Source organism: Arvicanthis niloticus (genome assembly GCF_011762505.2).
Source record: "Arvicanthis niloticus isolate mArvNil1 chromosome Y unlocalized genomic scaffold, mArvNil1.pat.X SUPER_Y_unloc_1, whole genome shotgun sequence".
Taxonomy (NCBI): domain Eukaryota; kingdom Metazoa; phylum Chordata; class Mammalia; order Rodentia; family Muridae; genus Arvicanthis; species Arvicanthis niloticus.
This window is the reverse complement of record NW_023044978.1, coordinates 4834019-4854268: the sequence shown is the minus strand read 5'-3', so window position 1 is coordinate 4854268 and position 20250 is coordinate 4834019.

Below are 20250 nucleotides of genomic sequence, written 5' to 3'. Positions count from 1 at the left end.
CAATCATAAATTAAGAAATATATATATATATATATACACATAAACACACACATATATATGTATATATATACACACATATGTATACGTGTATATATACAAATATATAATTCTTAATACACACACACACATACACACACACACACACACACACACACACACACACATATATTTCAACTCCCCCTGTGGTCTCTGTTCAACTTCGCCTGTCTCCTGAGCTCTCTGACTTCATGACAGAGGTGACTTACCAGATGAGGATCATTCTACGAGGGCCTTCTTTGCTTTGTGCCTTGACCTGGGAAGTGAGAGAGTGTGGCCAGAAACCATAGAGTCTGCGTCCACAAGAAGAGAACTGGCTGTCATCTTTAGGAGATACTCATGTGGATGGTGTCAGGCAGGAAGATGTCTTCTATGATTCAGAGCAGATACCTGAAGGAAGCTTAATAGGAATGTAGAAGCAAAAATCCATGTCAGGCTTCTCTCCTGGTGGTTGTTAGTGGGGTCTTTTTCTACAAGCTATCACTTAATCTCTCGACAGAAAAGAAGGAGAACACATTTTCCCCTGAGTCCTACATGGTGTTTGGTGAATGGCTGGGGTGTGGTGGCAGTGGTGTGGAGGGTAAAGAGAGGAGAGAGATTGTGAGGGAGCTAAAATTAGCTCTTAATGGTTGCCTGGTTTCCTGGTCAGTTGCCTGGAGATGCTTATTTAGTAGGTGCATAGAACTGGGGGCCTGAGGCAAGAGCTTGGTTTCCAAGTGGGTAAGTTGGAATCTAATATTCATTTCTTCTTTTGATATGTCCTTGTCCTCAGATAACCATGTTAGATAGCCTGTAGATCAGATTGTGAATGTGGGTGGACAGCCACTATGGGGCTCTGAGGTGGACAGATGACTGGATGACTTTGAGGAGCAGCATCTACCCGAACTCAAATTGAGAGGTAGTTGAGATACCAACCTGTGTGCCCAGGTGTGTAGACAAAATTTTTCAGGGGGTGGGGAGGGCCTCTTTTCGGTTAGAAAATGAAGTCCTCAGGAACACATAGAGCAGCTACCCATTTCTCTGGCTCCAGTGCAGTGCCTCCTGCAGCAAAATGGATAGCCAATATTGGGACTAATGCCAATTAAGAAGGTTAGTTTCCCACCTCAAACCCCTGTGGCCGCTGTTCACATTACCCTGTTCCCTGAGCCCTGATTCTAACATCTGGCTGCCCTATGAGCTGAGGATCATCCTGGGAGAGATTTCTGTCTGAGGGCCTTTACCTGGCATCTTGTGAGAGTGTAACCATGGACAGAGGAGTCTGCCTCTTCAAAAAAGAGAACTGGCTTGAGCTCAGTGAGCCTTTGTGTGGGAAAACCCAGGCAGCTTCAGTCTGGATCCATCTCTCCACCTGGCCCAGTCCCAGTGTTCTGGCTGGGCACTGAGTGGGCAGAACCATCTCCTGGACCTCAAGTCCAGGCTTTGATTCTCATGCTCTGCCCCTAGGGTCCTGGTTAGAATGAGGTTTATGTAGGGCTCTCACAGGATCCTTTGTAAGTACAAGTTGACATCTCTTATTGCTTGATTCTCTCATACTGCACCCTTCAGTGGTTGGCAACTGTCCTACAGTTGAGAAGCACCTGTGATGGGTGACTCTTCCATCTCCACCATGTACAACCTCCTCTTCCCCTGACACTTGTGGAATAAAATTCATATTTCCAAATCTTATAGGCAGGAGAAAGCGTGCACACAGAAAAGTGCAGGAGCATTCTCTCTTGCAAGATCAAATATATATGCCAGTCAACTTAGTGGCAGATTGCTTGTAGCCAGTCTATTCTGGCTGTACAGGCTGGACTAGGACCTCCTGTCAACTTTTAGGTCCAGAGGAGACCTGTGTGTGAGAAAGTTTTCAGCTGACCAGAGAGGAGGGCCTGCAACCTCAGGTTTGGGAATCCTGATTAGGGAAGCATAGCCTCACAGTCCTGAGCACCATGCAGATGTGACTTAAGGTCTCTACAGTGCAATGGACCTCTGGAGACTCTCAGTGCTCAAAAAAAAAGTCTTGCTGGTTGTTACTGAAAATCATTTCACAAACGACAATGAATCTTATCATCTGGTAAACAGAAAGGTGAATCTGCCTTAGAAAATGTAATTGGAAGCTTATGTATTGGTGACACAAAAGGAGATATTTGGAGGTTTGTAATTACATACATAGGTAGGTAAGTAGATAGGTAGGTACAAAGGCAGGTAGATATATAGATATATAGGTATAAAAAATAGAAAAGAGATAGATAAATAGATAAATGACAGATATATAGATAAATAGACAGACAGACAGACTGTACGACAGACAGACAGACAGACAGACAGACAGACAGACAATTACATATATAGCCAGCTAGTTATTATCATGCTATGGGAGTCAGCGACTTGCAGAGAAAGTTTGATGGCACCTTGAGAATTTTTATCAGCACCCTAAGGGACCTTGGTGTGCAAGGAATTGGTGAGCAGTGGGCATATGCTGCAGGGATCCTGGGGGACATGCAATAAATACCCATTGTGCTTTGTGTCTAGGTGCCTGTCACCTTGGGTCCACTTGAATCCCTTCAGAGAGCTCTGAGTTGCATGGGTGCCTAACTTTTGATCAGGTAGTCAGTTGAGTGTGTGCTAGGATACAGAAAGAAGGATCCACGGTGAGAGTGACTTGGGGACTTTAGAGGCAGGGAGAACATCAAAGTGTCCACAGAATGCTCCATGGCAGTTGTTGAATGGCTGGGGTGTGATGGAGGTTGGGTGGAGGGTTTGAGAGAGGAAAGTGATTCTGAGGGAGCTTGAATTAGCTCATAATGGTTCCCAGGTATCGTGGTCAGTTGCCTGGAGATGCTTATTTTGTAGGTGCTTAAATTGTGGGCCTGAGGCCAGAGCTTGGTTTTCAAGGAGGCAGGTTGAGACAAAATAATGACTTCTTGTTTAGATATGTCCTTGTCCTCAGCTCAACGTGCTAGCTGGAATGCAGGTGAGATTTTGATGTGGGCAGCAAGACCATCTGGGCCTTTGTGGTCAACAGAAGATTTTATGACTTTGTGAGGCAGCATCTATAAGAACTCATTGATGGATACCTGAGATACCAATCTGTGTGACTGGGTGAGTAGACCAAGGTTTTTGTGGGGCCCTTCTTTTCATCTCCCATCACACTCTGGGCTCACTTGCGGGAAACTGATGGCCACATGGATCCACAGAACAGCTCAAACAGTGCCATGTGTCCAGTGCAGTGCCTGCTGCTGCTATGTGTAATGCCAGTGTTGAGAGTAATGACAATGGAGAAGGTTTGTTCCCCAACTCTCCCTGTGGTCTCTGTTCAACTTGCCCTGTCTCCTGAACTCTCTGACTCCACCACATATGTGCCTTACCAGATGAAGATCATCTTATGAGGGCCTTCTTGGATTTCTGACTTGTCCTCGGACGTGAGAGACTGTGGCCAGAAACCATAGAGTCTGCAAACACAAGAAGAGAACTGGCTGTCAGCTTTAGGAAATACCCATGTGGATTGAGTCAGGTAGGTAGGTGTCTTGTATGAATGATTCAGAGCAGATACCTGGAGGAAGCTTAGTAGGAATGGAGAAGCAGAAATCCATGTAAGGCTTCTCTTCTGGTGGTTGTTAGTGGGGTCTTTTTCTACCAGCTATCACTTAAGCTCTTGACAGAAAGGAAGGAGAACGCATTTTCCCCTGAGTGCTACATGGTGTTTGGTGAATGCCTGGAGTGTGGTGGCAGTGGTGTGGAGGATTAAGGAGAAGAGAGATATTGTTAGGGAGCTCGAATTAGCTCATAATGGTTGCCTGGTTTCCTGGTCAGTTGCCTGGAGATGTTTACTAAGTCGATGCTTAGATCTGGGGGCCTGAGGCAAGAGCTTGGTTTCCAAGTGGGCAGGGTGGAATCTAATATTCATTTCTTATTTTGATATGTCCTTGTCCTCAGATCACCATGTTAGATAGCCTGCAAGTCAGATTGTGAATGTGGGCGGCCAGCCCTATTGGGATCTTAGTTGGAGAGATGACTGGATGACTTTGTGGAGCAGCGTCTATTCCAACTCAAATTGAGGGCTATTTGAGTTACCAACCTGTGTGCCCTTGTGTGTAAACAAAATTTTTCAGGAGGTGGGGGGGGGGCTTCTTTTCGGTTGGAAAATGAAGGCCTCAGGACCACATAGAGCAGCTACTCATTTCTCTGGCTCCAGTGCAGTGCTTCCTGCAGCTAAGGGGATAGCCAATGTAGGAACTAATGCTAATTGAGAAGATTAGTTTCCCAACCCAAACCCCTGTGGCCTCTGTTCACATTACCCTGTTCCCTGAACCCTGATTCTACCACCTGGCTGCCCTATGAGCTGAGGATCATCCTGGGAGAGATTTCTGTCTGAGTGCCTGTACCTTGCATCTTATGTGTGTGTAACCATGGACACAGGAGTCTGCCTCTTAAAAAAAGAGACCTGGCTTGAGCTTAGGGGACCTTTGTGTGAGAAACGTCAGTCAGCCTGAGGCTGGATTAATCTCTGGGCCTGGCCCAGTCCCAGTGTTCTGGCCAGGCACTGAGTGGGCGGGCCAAGCTCCTGGTCCTCAAGTACAGTCCTTTTATTCTGATGCTCTGCCCCAAGGGTCTAAATTAGAATGAGGTTTAGGTAGAGCTCTCACAGGATCCTTTGCAAGTACAAGCTGACACCTCTTATTGCTTGACTCTCTCTTGCTGCACCCTTCGGTGGCTGGTAGATGTCCTGCAGTTGAGAAGTGCCTGTGATGGGTGACTCTTCCATCTCCACCATGCACAACCTCCTCTTCCCCTGACACTTATGGACCAAATTCCATGTTTCCAAACCTTATAGGAAGAAGAAAGCATGCATACGCAAAAGTGCAGGAGCATTCACTCCTGCAAGATCACATATATGTGCCAGTGATCATAGTGGCAGATGTGCTTGTAGCCAGTCTATTCTGGCTGTACAGGCTGGACCAAGGCCTCCTGTCGACTTCTAGGTCCAGAGGAGACCTGTGTGTGAGCAGGTTTCAGCTGACCAGAGAGGAGGGCTTGCAACATCAGGTTTGGATATACTGACAAGGAAAGCACAGCCTCCCAGGCCTGAGCAACATGCAGCTATGACTTAAGCTTTCTACAGTGCCATTGACCTCTGGAGACTCTCAGTGCTCAAAAAAGAAGGCTTGCTGTTTGATACTGAATATCATTTAACAAATGACAATGAATCTTATCATCTGGTAAACAGAAAGGTGAATCTCCTCTAGAAAATGTAACTGGGAATGTATGTATTGGTGACACAAAAGGAGATATTCAGAGGTGTGTAAGTACATAGGTATGGAGGTAAATAGATAGGTAGGTAGGAAGAGAGGTAGATATATAGATAAGTAGGTATAAAAAAGAAATAAAGAGGTAGATAAAAAGATAAATGACAGATATACAGGTAAATAGACAGACAGACAGACAGACAGAGAGACAGACAGAAAGACAGACAGACACATATATATCCAGCTAGTTGTTATCATGTTGTGGGAGTGAGCAACTTGCAGAGAAAGTTTGATGGCACCTTGAGAATTTTTATCGGCACCCTAAGGGACCGTGGTGTGAATTGGTCTAGGAGGAATTGGTAAGCGGAGGGGATATTCTGCAGGGTTCCTGGTGGGACATGAGATAAGTGCTCATTGTGCTTTGTGTCTAGGTGCCTGTCACCTTGGGTCTACTTGAATCCCTTCAGAGAGCTGTGAGTTGCATGGGTGCCTAACTTTTGATCAGGTAGATAGTTGAGTGTGTGCTAGGATACAGAAAGAAGGATCCACGGTGAGAGTGACTTGGGGACTTTAGAGGCAGGGAGAACATCAAAGTGTCCACAGAATGCTCCATGGCAGTTGTTGAATGGCTGGGGTGTGATGGAGGTTGGGTGGAGGGTTTGAGAGAGGAAAGTGATTCTGAGGGAGCTTGAATTAGCTCATAATGGTTCCCAGGTATCGTGGTCAGTTGCCTGGAGATGCTTATTTTGTAGGTGCTTAAAATTGTGGGCCTGAGGCCAGAGCTTGGTTTTGAAGTGGGCATATCGAGATGAAATATTCAGTTCTTGTTTAGATATGTCCTTATCCTCAGCTCATTGTGCTAGTTGGAATGCAGGTATGATTTTCAAAGTGGGCAGCAAGACCCTCTTGGCCTTTGTGGACAACAGATTATTGTAGGAATTTTTGAGGCAGCATCTACCAGAACTCATAATGATGGATACCTGAGAAACCAACCTATGTGATTGGGTAAGTAGACCATGGTTTTTGTAGGGGACCTTCTTTTTATCTCCCACAACACTCTGGGCTCAATCCAGGGAAACTGAAGACCTCATGGATTCACAGAGCAGCCCATGGAGTGCCATGTTTGTAGTGCAGTGCCTCCTGCTGCTATGTGGGATGCCAGTGTTGAGACTAATGCCAATGGAGAAGGTTGGTTCCCCAACTCCCCCTGTGGCCTCTGTTCAACTTCCCTTGTCTCCTTAGCTCTCTGACTCTACCACTCTTGTTCTTTTTATCTAAGTTGGTACTATCCAAAATGGCTACCTATTTACAAGGTCTATGACAAGGAGTTGGTAATTTTCTACCAAAGCTGCTTTTTTTCAAGTGCTAATGACAATCTCTTTCTGTGCTTTTCCACAGAGTCCCAAGACCATGTATGTCAAGCCTATTGCTGATTTTAGGTGTATGGTTGATTTTAGGTTTTCAGTGTATAAGCAGGGCTGCTTCCGACATCTCCTTCCTTCTTACGTATAGAAGGGCAGTGGCAATTCTAATCTTGTGAAGGATTTAAAGAAAATTTAGTTAATAGAGGTGTTTGTGAGGCATGGGCAAAAGAGATCATCTGGTGGATCTTCATTTGCTAGGGGACCTGAAGTCCCCTATTGTAGAGGATGGATGTTTAAAACACCCCTTTGACACAAGGGCTAGTTTAGAGAGCCTTTTCTATAGACTTTGATTTCCAAGTTCCTCTTTCACAGAAATTGAAGGTCTAAAATCCATTTTGTGGGTGGAGGTAGACAATAGAACCACAATCCTATTGGGAAGACAGGGAATGTTAGATGCTCTTTTATGCTGAATGAGTGGTATAAGGCTCCCTTGATCTGACATCCCTTTAAGGAGAAAAGACTCAAAGCAACTTGGAAGGACTAGGAATATATAAAGAACATGTAAGGCATAGTAAGTGCTCAAGGCCTCACTTGGCAAATGAGGTTGAGGGAAGCACTAGTCCTGCAAGACTTCTTCCAGTCTGTTCAATGTAGTAAGAAGTAGTAAGTTAACACTCAGAAAAGTGAACCCCATGTAAAAAAGGAAAACTCTGATGCCCTATTGACAGAATCTCCTTCAAGCAGTGTGAAGGTGCCATATACAATTCTGTCAAAGGTAAAGATCCTGGGTTTTTTTTTTATACAGTGGAGACACTTTCTATCAGTGATCCTAAGTTTTCAGTTCTTATTCAGAGTTTCGTATCATTTTAGTTTGTGTTCATTCTGAGAGAAAGCAGGCACCAACTTATTTCTTTTCCCCAATGTTTTGGATGACTGTTGCTGGCTAGGTTATTTATAGTTTGTTGAGCTACCTAGATTCAGGCAGAAATGTCGACATTATTACATTTCTATGGACTTACCTGACATCAGATGGCACAGGTTCTATGCTCTTATTCTAAACTTGGACTATGGGCCTCAAACCAGTGTGGACTAGGGTCTTGTTTTAAAAAAATGAGTCAATTATGAATCTATGCCTTATTATTTAGATACAAAAACTACTTTGACTATAGGTGGGAAGGTCATTGGTCCCATTTTTGAGAGAGATAATATGTTGGGAGGATAAGGAAGACCAAAAAGGTCACATAATTTTTCAGTGAAAAGATTACATTGAGAATTGAAAGAAGGTACAGAAAATACCATTTCAAATGCAAATGTCCTCACTGTACAGAATACCCATGTGCTCTGAGACTCAGAGATGTGCTTCCCAGCAATCAGAATTTTTTTTCTTACAAATTAGTTTGTAATCTTTCACTCTATGTTCTCCACAAGCAGTTTATCAGCAGCACAGGCATGGACAACAAAGAAGGATCACCTCCTTTTCAAGTGGCAATCTGAAAGATAAAAGTTAGATGAGGGCTCAGATTGTTACTGTTACATCTAAAAACATGATTTTTTGTCCCAGGATAACCATTCCGAGTGGTATGCCATTCCTTCATTTACTTGGGAATGACTTGTCACTAACATCAGAAGGTAAATATTAAGACCTCCTAGAGAAAGAGAACTGAGGATTCTATGACTGGAAGTTTATTCTCTGAAGAAACCATTGTCAGCATATGTTTGCTCAAAATATTATGGAAATTTTTATACTCAGATCATCTCTCCTGTCACAAGGAAATCAGGACCTCCCTTCTTTTCTGGGGTATTCACTCCTTCTACCTTTGATTAAGTAAACATCATATTTTATTTTCTCACTGAAGCAAAGAGAGGCTCAGATCATTCCATTATGTCCAAATGAGACTTAAACATTCATTTAGGTTGAGGACTCCCATACACTTTCATGAACATCTCTGTGAGTTTTTATGTCAGTGGCTTCTTTGTCAGCCATGTAATCAGAATAATTGGTATTAAGTCCCTTTCAAATTTAAGGGTGTCAAGATTTCCCTTATTCCAAGAAGTTAGAACATGTGCTCCTTCATTGACAGAGTATGCATGTCAAAGATTCTTTGTATCATCATTACTGAACCTACAGTTTTCCTTGAGCTGAGGGAGAAATTTGAGAATCAATAGTCCACAAATTTCTGATATTATGGACTGAACCTCAAATATTTTTCCTACTGTTTCACAGATTTCTCCATCAGTTCAAGGAAAACTGTAGGTTTAATAATAATGCAGTGAAGTATCTTTGACATACACACTCTTTCAAGTAAAAAACATACATTATTTCTTCTTTGAATAAGGGAAATCTAGAGACCCTTAAATTTGAAAGAGACTTAACACAAATTCTTCTGATTATGGAGCCTACAGAGAAGTCACTGATTTGAAAACTCACAGATATGTTCAGAATGTAAATTGTATGTGATTCCTCAAACTAAATAAATGTTCAAGCCTTCAGTCACACTGCAATGATCTGAGGCTTCCTTTGCTTCAGTGAGAAAATATGAGGTCTCCTTAATCAAAGGTAGAAAAAGTGAGTACCCTAGGAAAGAAAGGAGACCCTGATATTTTTGTGACAGTAGAGATGATCCGAGAATAAAAATTCCCATTATATTTTAAGCAAAAATAACTTTGCTTACGTTAGCTCATGAAATCTTAGCATTGCCTCAACTTCTAACCTTTTTTCACATTCTACAGTATTCATATCTTTAGCTGAATGAGCAGGAGACCAAACACAGTTACCATCATTTATGATTTTCATAGTTATGTGCCCTCAGCATGATTACCTCCTGAGACTTATGTTTAAACAACCAGAACTATGATAGACTGATGATTTTGCAAAATGTCATGTGACTTTACTCAAGAAGTTGTATAAGGTTCCACAATTTGCTTCCTCTCTTGAATTCTGTGAACATTGAATAAAAACAGAAATTCTCCTTGGTCAGAGGTAAAATATCACAGAGGCTGCTGAGGAAAAAGAATTCTTGTGGGAGTCTACTGAGTCAAATGGGTAACTTTTAAAGCCTCAATCATGAGAAGAAAAAAATACCAAAATTTTGGAAAAGAGAAAGGCCCTGAATCCTGTTGGAGAGTAGGGAAGTATCCCTGTTTACCTTCTGTAGAGGAGGTTGGTCCAGGCACTCCAGGCTCCACATCTTCAGAGAACTCTAGAAAATTTTTATTTTTGACAAAATCAGACTTGACAGTGTTCTGAGGTTTCTTCTGACTAGTTGGGTCTAAATCCATGGATCTGTTCCCTATTTAAAATTAAAATAAGCTGCACAGGTATGGGTGTGGAGGAATGTTACCTTTCTGGTGATCAGATTAAAGATAGATGTGCTTGGATCTAGTTTGAGTTTGTCATTCAGTGGCCATTGGACTTGAATTCAGAGTTCTCTGAGGATTTTTTGGGTGGTCAAAGGTGTATTTCCTGAACAATAAAGTCTGAGGGAGAATCTCTGGTTTCTGTTAGTTGCATGGTAGACCTGAGTCTGCCGTGAAGAAAGAGAGAAGCTTCTGTGCATTCTTGGTGTAAAGGATTCAGTCTGAAGCACATTACAGGCAAGCCTAAATGTTTGAGACACACTCTTCATTCACAAAGACAGTTCTATAGCTTTCTTCATCAAAGTGGAATGTCTAAGACCACTCCAGAGAAGACAGAGGAAGAATAAATGTTTTATTCTCAAGGTCAGCTGACCTCTTTGGCATACCCTTAATGTCAGGTGCTGCTGTGATTATAGATAATAAAATAAGGTCCTCTTTAGAAGATATTTCAAAATGGAATCAGTCCCCTTAATGACATGAGTTAGTTTACATTTGAGGTTGCATGACTTGAAGGATTTAATAGCTGGAGGCATAAATTGTCCTTTAGAAGGGTACATCTTTTGCCCCATTGTGACTTCATCAATTCTATTGCATGCTGATAGTAGGGGTTATATCTGTAGCTTTCTTAAAATGTTGTCAAGGACTTAAATCCTCTGCTTATTATGTCATAGGTCTCAGGACCTTTTTTTGTCATTGAGGACCTATATGACACCTTATTTCTTAGGTGGTAACTCTGAGATCAATTTGAGCAATTATTGAATGTCTGAGGTTTCAGGGTCTCAAACATATTGTATGTTAATGCTCCCCTGAACATTGGAAAGTCACTGTCACATTTGATGTTGAGGAAGTACATCTGAAACCACCTTGTGTTATTGGTGAAAGTTGTCAGGCACATTGGTTCTAGATAATTAAGATTAAGGTCACTTAGGCTATATGGGAAGATCTGAGAATCCCTGGTTCAGAGCAGATAGATCAGCAGTTCTCTTTGTTCATACAGAAATTTGGAAGATAAGTAGTTCTTACACTGTAGGTCTGAAGCCTACGTGAGAAAGACTAGAGTGCATTTGCCTAAAAGGTAAAGACAGAATATGCCCGAGGACCCCATGAGCCCTTGAAAATGATTTGAGTCCCACTTCAGTGACTGGGGAAGTGTGAGTCTTTCTGGTTCTGTGTCATAAACACAATTTCAATTACCAATGAACAGAATGAGAACGTTGGCCTATCCAGAAACTATTAAGAATACCAATCTTTAGAGGCAAATGTCAGGGAAAGCAAAATTTCAAAGACTCTTTTATCAGGGAAAGATCAAGTATCAAGTTGGAGGGTAGAGAAGGCTGAAACATTTCCTTATCAAATCTTCATGGGAACCTAGAACATCCATGTCATTCAGGCCAGGCAGCAGTGAAATCAATCTCCATCACACTAAGAGGCAGTTCCCAGCTAGGTCTCCTGATAAATCAGCTGCCTATTTTTGAATATGGCATAGATTTCGTGTTTTTGCTGACCAAATTTAAAATATATATGCTCGGTTTATAACTTTGTAAACTACTCTAAGACATTAGATCTTCAGTCACCAGAGTCCTACTCTTTGGATAGAGGTTGTAAGTTCAGGGGATAAAAGTAAGATGCACTCAGTTAAATTAAGATAGTGATAGTTGATTTTTCAGCAATTAGGTCAGATCAAATAGGCTTAGATCCACATTGGTCAGAAGAAGCACATGCTATTCTCCATGAGGAGCACATTGTATAGCATGCTGTTTTGACTACAAATTGTGAGCTATTCTTAATCAGAAAAGGAATCCTTACAATGCTTTAGTCAGAGAAACCTACCTGATGCTTTACTGTGTATGTGAGGCAGCTAAGAGTGGTAGTTGTAAGTTTGACAAATGGTTGACTAGAAGAAAAAAATTAAAACTCCTGTTGTTTTTATGGGGCACAGAGGGAAAAAACATCAGGGTGGCTTTTAGATTAAAAATAAATAATAGAAGATGCCATGGTAAAGAAAAGTAGGGACCAGGCAATCCTCTTGAGATGGGCTTTCTTAAAGCTTCCATTTGGCAGACTGGGATGCTCTGATGCCACATTGGGAAGAAGAGGTAATTAGGAAGTTTCCTAGGGCAGAACCTGAATGTTTCATCCATTGTTGATTAGAAGACACATTTCTGAATTTTCTTTGTAACAAAAAGCAACTCTGAGGCGCAGTGTCTTAGATGGAGCCTGTGACTGGCCATCTCTTTCACCCTGAAACATTCTGAGGCGGCTTGAAACAGGGGGAACATATCCAATATCCCTTTGCTGAGAACTGGAAAGACTGAATCAATAGACATTGGTCAGACTGAGTAGGACTGATTGTTCTTTTAGGGGAGATGATAGAACTGCATCACCCCCTTTGCCAAGGAATCCATTTGAGATTGTTTCAAACAAAATGTATATATCTTTGGTCTGCTAGGGCAAAAGGGTCCCAATATGGGTACCAAGGCTCATATTGGAATGCTGGGTCTCACTCTTGGCAGGAATGGTAAGGTACCAGGTTCTCTGTTTGACATATGTCATGTCTGAAATTTCCTTGACTAACAGGGAATATAGTTGCACTCCCTTTTGGAACTGTTGTAGGGATGAATCACCATAACATATGAACCAAAGCTGTGGGCTCCAGTCTGGAACTAATGGAATGTTTTCCTTCCTCTTGGACAATAGGAACATGTTATGAGCTCTCCTTAGTAGAAACAGGATGACTGATATCCTCTTGGGGTGATGAGGAGAGGTTGACACTCCCTTGGGGACTGTCTCTGTCTAGAGATGACTCAGTGTCTTTTTGGTCTTCAACAGAAATTTTTAGGGCTCTCTGGGTATCAGAGGCATTCCTCTGTCTTCTCCTGGTAAAAGTAGTGTGTCTGGGAATCTCACAAGGAGAGGTGGAATACCTGAGGCTCTCTTTATGAGAGGGAGTGCTTTGTGTGCACTCTTTTGTAGAGATGGAAGATGCTATGCTGTCTTAAGGAATATTTTTCAGTTTCCTATCTCTTTTGGAAGATGAAGAATGTCTGAGCTCCTTTTGTGACAAAGAGTATGGTTTGCAGGTCTTATGTTCCGAATTTAAATCTTGAGTGTTGCTTTGGCCAAAAGAAGACTCTTTTGATGTGCTTTTTGTATACTTGGACTCTCTGTGAATGCCTTGGGGAGATGTGGTACTTCTCAGGAGATGACAAAGACTCCCAGGCTCCTTTGGCAGAATCAGAAGTTGTGAGTTTTTTATTGGTCTCAGTTTTAAGCTTTTAACCACTTTTGTCAGATTTGTAAGCTCTTACAACTGTTATGGAAGAATGGAAGTTTCAAGCTCCCATCTTCTGGTGGCACAGATTTTAAAACTCTTTGATCTTAAGAGGCATGTCTTGTTCTTGTTTCCCTCAATTTAGAATGTCTAGACCAACCTCCCAAAGAGGAAGTATGATTGAGAATTTCTTTATTAAGGTAACTAGAACTTGAGTGTATTTTGGCATACTTGAAAGATGTGAGGAATCATTCAGCAGAAAATATATGTTCTTTTCCCATGAGACTCAGGCAGAGTCACACAGGAAAGAAGGATTCGAACCTGGAGAGTTGGGCACAGTCAGCCCTCTGGCAATGAACAAGAAATATGTTTTCAGACATCAAGTTCTGAAAGAGAAGCACTGATAGCCTCTTCATGAAATCGGACAGATTTCAATATCATTTGGGTAACACTGAAAAGAATAGAGTCTTTCTTGAGAAAAGAGAATTGTCTCTAGCATTCTTGAGAAGGGATAGCAAAAAATCCATCATGTGCACATAGTGACAATCCCAGAAAGTCTGTTGAACAGGAAGTTTCCACAGTGACTTGGGTAGATGTCATAGGTTCTAGAAGCCCCTGGGCTGGTTGAGAAACTACTAGACATTCTTGCAGAGATGTTGGTGTTCCCAGGATTACTTGTTCAGATATTAATGTTCCCAGAGCACCTTCATTAGGTTTCAAAAGCCACAGAGAATGTGGCACAGATGGCTAAAATTCTACAGAACCTGTAACAAAATCTGAAGTCATAAAAGTGGATTGGGTAGATGGCAGAGGTCCTTCTGACTCTGGACTAACTGATGAAGAAGGTGAAAATCTGAAGGGATCTTGTGCAAGTGACAAAGGTTCTATAATCTTTCAGGTGATAGGTAGTATTTCTGCAGTGTTTTGCATACATGTCAATGTTTCTAGTGTTCCCAGGCAGATTCAGAAACTTTAAGATCTTCTGGATCAGATGTTGACTTTCTTAAAGCCTCTTTTTCCACTCAGGGCCCTGGGGGCTCTTGAGATAACACAAACGATTCTGGAGGCCCTTGGTCAGATGTCAATGTCCCTAGAACAAAATGGGCATACAGGAAAGGTTTCAATGCCAATAAGTCAGGGTGTGACACTCTCAAATCGAATTGGACAGATGGAGAAGATCCTAGGCTCACTATGGAAGATGGTGATAATTTTTAATATCCTTGTGAAGCATTGGTTATTCCTGGTTTTTATGTATACAGGTATAACATTCCAGATTCTCCTGTAAAGACAGGCAAGGGCCTCCAGGTTCTACAACAGATATCATATGTTCAGGATTTACTTGAACACATAGAGACATTGTCAAAAGCCCTAGTGAAGGTGATACAGATCCTAGTGTTTCTTGTCCAGATAAAAAAATTATCATAGGACATTTGGAAGAATGGATAGATCCTGAAGATTCTGAAGCAGATTGATCTATTTCTTGGACTCACTGAATGAAATTCAAAGACTCTTTTGGTCTGCAGCATGAAGTTTAAGGTTCTAGAGTACCCTATATACATTTAGAGAGAACAAAATTTCCTTCTACAGAAAGGGAAGAATCTGAAAGACTTAGGGTAGTAAGAAAGGGAATAAGCTGAGCAGATATTATAAGTTCTAGAAGTGAGCCACCAGATATTACACGTCCTGGGGTAGCTGTTGAATTTTTTGCACACCTGGTGCAGATGGTGAATATACTAGAGGCCCCTGGGGAGATGGCAAAGGCTGTATACACCCTTGTGCAGTTGGAGAAATCATCAGAGATCTTTGATCATATTTCAATGTTCTTGCCATCTTTTGATCAGGGTCGATATGTCCCTGACATACTTGAGTAGATGGTGAGTCTGATACAGTGAACTGTGTAGAAGTGGACTGTGTTCCTATATGTTGTATATGTGAAAAAGGACTTGAAAGCCTTTATGGAGATGTAGAATATTGGGCAGAGTTTTGTGTACATGTGGACTGACATACTGTCCTCTGTGAAGATAAACATGGACCCACAGCTTGATGAGCAGAACCTGAAGATGATTGAGTTCCCTGTACTGTGAAAGAAAGACCCAAAGGACTATAAGAAACTTCAGAACATTGTGATCTAATCATTATTGCCTGGGCTGAGATGGAAAGTTTCCAAAGCTGGTAGGATGATTGCAAGGGTGCTCAATACCCTTCACTGATTCCAGATGTTTCTGCACCTCCTGATGATGAATATGAATGTAGAAGATGAATGTCTACCAGGTTCTAGAGGTTATGGGACAATGTTTCTAGAGTCTCTGGTGCAGGTTGAAAATATGCCACATTCTCCCTTACAAAAGGAAAATGGCCCGAGGTATTCTGTGTTTCTTCAGGCAAAGATCCCTCTGTTGTCCTGGAAATTTTCTTGGGCTTTTGAGAAGATAGCATAGCTCGTAGATCTCCTGGAGAAAGTCCAGGAGTCTGTGGGGAACATGGTGAGTATTGTACAATATGTTGAGTAGATGGGGAATATGTAAGAGAACTCTGAGAAAAGTTGCAGGTTTCAAAGACATTAGGATAGATGATACAGTGTTTATAGTTCTTGTTTGGATGTGGACACTTTCAGAGACCCTTGGGCAGATAAAGTAGTTCCCTGAACTATTTGTGCAGATGACAAAAATCTTACAGTTTTTTTTCATCAGATAAAGAATTCTCAGATGCACTTGGGCAGATGGAAAAGTTGCATGTTGCTGCTTGACACTTTAATTATATCCTAGAGTCCCTGAGCTAGGAAGCAAAGCTCCTTCAGGTCCCCGGGCAGCTATGTGGTTTTCCAAAGGTTTTTCTCCATAAAGGGAAGCTTTTGCAGTCTCCTGAGTAAATGTTGAAGGTAAGGATGTAATTTGTGCAGAGGTGTATAGCTCAAGAGCTGCTTGTGAATATAGGGAATTGGACTCAGCTCTTGTCAAAGATGCTGAAGGGGTTGGACTTGCTTGTGTTTGTGAGGAATGGACCAAAGGCTTTGGGGTATGTGACAAAGTTTCTGTAGTCCTTGGAACACATGGAGACATTCCCAAAGAACCTGAGACAAAAGAGAAATCATTATGAGTACAGTGGGCAGACTCGGATGTTCCAATAATCCTTTGGGAAGATGATGACTGCTGGAGAGATACTTGAGTATATGGTGACAGGCCCAGGGTTGCCTGAGCAAATATGCAAAGCTTGGGAGACAGCCAATGTGCTAGTTTACTTGACACTTGTAAAGAAAATTTCCCAGATTTTTGATCATTTAGCAAATGTTCTGTAGGCTCTGAGGGAGATGGCAAAGTGCCTGTAGTCACTTGAAGAGATGGTGAGGAATTCTGAGATTCTACCATGGTGCCCTAGCTTCTTTTGGAAAGATGTTGAATTCTCTGGAAACTCTGAGGTAGATGTCAAAGAAACCACAGTCCCTGGGACAGACATAAAATTTTCTAGAGGCACTTGCTTACTTCTCACATTTGTTAGAGTCCCTGGTGTTGTTTGGGGAGGTTTCTAAGCACATGGTTCATATGATGAAGTTTCCACACTCCCTTGGGAAGATAACAATTGTTTTTAGTTCCCTTAGTAGAACAAGAAGATCCTTGTTTAGATGGCAAAATTTCTAGAGTCCAAGTTTCAGATTTGGGCCATCCCATAGCCCCTCTAGAAGACAGAAAATGTTTTTTCAGCCCCTTGATTAGTTGGCAATATTTGAGCCTTCCTATCGGCTTGTCTTGTAGATCTTAAGCTTCGTTTTTACATGGTGAATACCCTCAAGTACCTTGAGTATATATAGCCTGTCCCAAGTAGTCAATTTTGATTGGTGTTTTGTCTTTATTGTTGGTCAGATACAAAAGGCTCAAGTGACCCTTGTGTAGAAGGATTTTTAGATGCTATAGAAGTCACAGAAGCTTTCTCACACATTTGAGATAATGACACACACTCTAGGTATTTTTTTATTTGTACAATATCTCTTAGACCCTTGGAAATATAGAAAATGTTGTGTACTTCTGAATTCTATTGTGCAGTGTTAAAAATAACTTTGAACATGGAAAACATATTCTGGAGCTTTTGGTAGAGATGAAGAAATTCACTGAAGCCCTGGAGCAGATGGTGAAAATACTAAAGCATTTTTGGTAGACAGAGAAAGCCAGAGACTTTTGGGAAAATATGGATTGTCCAGCATGCCCCTGGGTAGATTGGCCACTTACCACACTTCCTTGGGTATTTGTGGAACATTCCAAGGATTTTAAGACAGATATAAATGATGTGGGACAGACCTGAAGAGTAGATGTAGCTTCTGATGATTCTTTGGCAGCAATAGACTATGCAAGCCCCCATTTTGCAGAATGCAGGAGGTTGAAACTATCTTCATCAGACAGGAAAATTTAAGCCTCCTTTCTCAGAAGAATCAATGTTAACTTGTTTTTTTCCTCTGGAAGCTGGTTGCCTGGGGACCACTTTGGTAGATAGAGAATGCCTACAATTCTTCCCAGAGAAGGTATGTAAAAGTAAAACTTTTGGATAGATGCAGATAATTATAAAGCACCATGGTCAGATATGGTAGATCCTAAGGTATTTTGTTGAGATGAAGTAATCCTTAATGTGTTTTGTGTACCTGTGCAAGAATTGACTGTAACTACAGACTGAGGGGAAAATAATAGAGCTACCTGTGTAGATGCGGTCTCTCTTGGAGCATTATGGACACAAGAGAGAGGTCTAAGTGCCTCATGGGCAGACATGGAAGTTTCTAGACCTCCTTCTTGTGTACTTGTGGAAGTTGGAAGGGAACTTTTGTTAGCTGGAAAAGGGCATAAAATCTTTTGTGTAGAATGTCATGTTTCATAGCCAACTTGATGGGCAAAACAGATTCCATGGATCCTTTGCAAGATAAGGCAAAATCCATAGCCTTGGGAGTATTAGGAATATGTTCTGGACACACTTGTGTGCATGAAGAAGAACCAACTGTCCTCTATGTAGATTGGAAAGAGTCTATACTATCTTGTGTAGATGGAGAAGGTAGCTGATACTCTTGAAAAAATAAGGAAATTCCCTGCCTCTTCTCAAAAGTTTGGGGAGATCCTATGGATACTTGTGCACAGGCAGAGTTTAATGTATCTCCTTCTTTAGATCTACAAGAGGCTACAGAATCTTGTGTATGAATATCATGTTCCATAGGCCCTTATTCACATGGAAATGGATTCATAGCCTTTTCTACAGATGAAATATGTCTTAGAACATCTGTTGTAGATGTGCAACATCCAAGAGCCATTTCAAAAATGGGATAGTGTCTAGAACATTTTTTGTATATGTATTCTGTCTAACAGACCCTTTCTGAGTTAGGGTAGTACTTGAAGAACTTGGTAAAGGTTTGGGAAATCTTAACTTCTCTGATGTATTTGTTGTAAATTTAGGAGCCTCGCCTATCAAAGCTGAATGCTTTAGAGTCTCCTGGGTAGGCAGGGAATGTTGTATCTTCTGAGCACACTGTACAAGTATGGAGCTTGCATGACTCACTGGCATGGTTTTGGCACAACCTTGGCTCTTTTGGTACTGATGACAATCAGGAGGGCCCTTTTGGATGGTAGGGGACATTTGAATAATTCTCTGTCAGATATGAATATTTTGAAGACTGGTTGTTTAGAAGGAGGATCTTTCAGTGTTGTTTTGCTAGAATGGAAATTTTCAGGGTCCCTTTTCATAGAAGGAAAAACATAAATTTTTTTCTGTGGGAGAGCAGATTTGTCTTTGACCATCTTCTCTAGAGGGGGTCAATCCTAGTGACCCCTGACAGATTGGGAATGGCCCAGAACCCCTGGTAAAAATGGTGAATGTACTAGATTAGTTTGTGTGTGTGCAGAAGGCACAATAATAATTTGGGTAGATTCAGGGGTTTCTCCCACATCTTGTGTATGTGCGGAACACTCAAGAACCTCATCTGGAAATGGAAAGCGTCCTTGAGCTCCTGATGTACTTGTAGAAAATTTTGTTCTTTCTTGGGGATGTGTCAGTATTGTGAGGCTCCCTTCTGGAACTACAATTGCATTTAATCCTCTTTGGACTGTAAGAGATGATCTAAGCCCATTTTTTAATGATGAAGGACTTTGATATTCTTCCTGATCTGATGGGCAAGGTCTGAAATCACCTTGGTCAGCAAGCGCAGGTATCAAGCTCACTGTACTGAAAGCAGATTACATAGGGAACATTGTGGCTGTTGGAAATACCTTTGGTTGTCTTTGAGAGAAGACTTATCTATCTGCCATGGTTTGGCAGCTGTCAAATGTGTTAAACTCTCTTGGGACCAGTGGTCCAACTTAATCTATTTGAGAATTGTTAAAGGAGCATCATAATTGGAAAGTGAAAGCTGTGCTGAGAAGATTGTGCTCTCCCATCCTGCTTGCACCAGGATAGCACCCTCTAATGGGAGGCCTTCTGTGTTTTAGGAATGTTTGTTGGAGCCTTGTTAACTGAATAAGAAAGGCTGATTTAGAACCTTGCACCTCAGAAACTTTGGGGGCTAAACAATCACTTGGGCATTGTGCTATAGAAGAACAAGTGATAAAATTTGAATACAGTGTATGGAGTACATGGAATGATATTACAGATATTATTCTGTATTTTAAACATGACTTATCGTAGATAAATATATGACAACTGTGAGTCATCCTGGATGCTGAAAGGCATCTTTAAATGACTAAAAATGCCCACAACAATATAATTATTGTACAATTAATATTTTAAGTATTGTTTGGAGAATAAGAAAAAAACAATATTCTCCATATGGTACAGTTGCCAGTTGCTTTCCAAATACTCTCATCTGTGTGTGACTAAGTGCATCAGTTGAGAACACAGATGCTGTTGTACTTGTGAGTATACCACATATGGACTTAAAAAATTTCTTTTCCTCTCACAGTTTACATGTTGAGTCTCTATATCATTCATATATTCGGGTTGCTTTTGAAAGATCATATAATTCTCCTGAAGGCAC